The sequence below is a fragment of the Lepidothrix coronata genome, unplaced genomic scaffold, assembly GCF_001604755.1.
Source record: "Lepidothrix coronata isolate B3197 unplaced genomic scaffold, Lepidothrix_coronata-1.0 Scaffold108, whole genome shotgun sequence".
Lineage (NCBI taxonomy): Eukaryota > Metazoa > Chordata > Aves > Passeriformes > Pipridae > Lepidothrix > Lepidothrix coronata.
In genome coordinates, this window is record NW_016690288.1 from 202,299 (window position 1) to 203,480 (window position 1,182).

A 1,182-nucleotide genomic window follows, 5' to 3' on the forward strand; every position below is an offset into this window, starting at 1 on the left:
ATGGGGCTTGGAGCAATCTGGGCTGGTGGGAGGGGTCCCTGCCCATGGCAGGGGGGGGACTGGGTGGGCTTTAAGGTCCTTTCCAACCCAAACCATTTTGGGATTCTTTGAAAACCAAATCCAGTTTTTAAATGAACCCACTGGGACTTGTCTGCTCATCGTAGCAGAGGAAAAAGGAAAATAAGCGAGACACAAGTGGATTGTTTTCATTTTCCTTGGTGCTCCTGGAGTGCAGCTCTCCAGGGGTTTGGTGGGATGGGTGCAGGCAGCCTGGGGAGCACAGGGTGGTCACTGCACCCCAGGGGTGCTTCAGGGGTGGCTGAGAACAACCTTCCCCTCCTCACCGAGGGGGCTCAGAGCAGAGACAACCTTTAAGCTTGTGCCATGGCCATTGCCAGGCTGGAGGACTTCCCTAATTATGGCTTCATGGAATCATTAAGGCTGGAAAAGCCCTCTGAGATCATCGAGTCCAACTGTTCCCCCGGCACTGCCAAGCCCACCACTGACCCATGTCCCCAAGTGCCACATCCACACGTCTGTTAAACCCCTCCAGGGATGGAGACCGATGGCCCTCAGCCCCCCTTCAGCCCCCCAAGTGCCCAGGGCTGGTTTGGCCCCTCTCTGCAGGCAGGGCTGTGTCACTGGGGGGGGTTGGAGCCCCACGGGAGGTGTGAGCTCCCAAGGGAGGGGTGACTTTCCAGCTGCCAGTAAACCCCGTGGGCACACACAGATGTTTACTGGCCTCTCGATTTGTGCAGAGCTGTAAAACCACTTCCCATGAGTGGGGCTGGTTGGAGGTTGGGGCTGGTTGGAGGCTGGGGAGCTCTGCAGTGTCTCTCTGAAGTGCAGGGCCTGGCCCTGTGCTGTGGAGGGTTTGGCCATCCCAGATGGGTTTGTGGCCTTCAAAGGGGCCATTGTCTGGCTGCCCTGGTCATCACGGGCTGTGCCTGGCACCCACATCCCCTGGGGCAGAGGAAAGGGCTCGGGGAGCTCTGGCAGCACTTGCCAGTGTGCCACAGCCCCTCAGCCTCTCCTGCACCCCTCCACAACCCCACAGCCCCTCCTGCATCCCTCCACAGCCCCACAGCCCCTCCTGCATCCCTCCACAGCCCCACAGCCCCTCCTGCATCCCTCCACAGCCCCACAGCCTCTCCTGCATCCCTCCACAGCCCCACAGCCTCT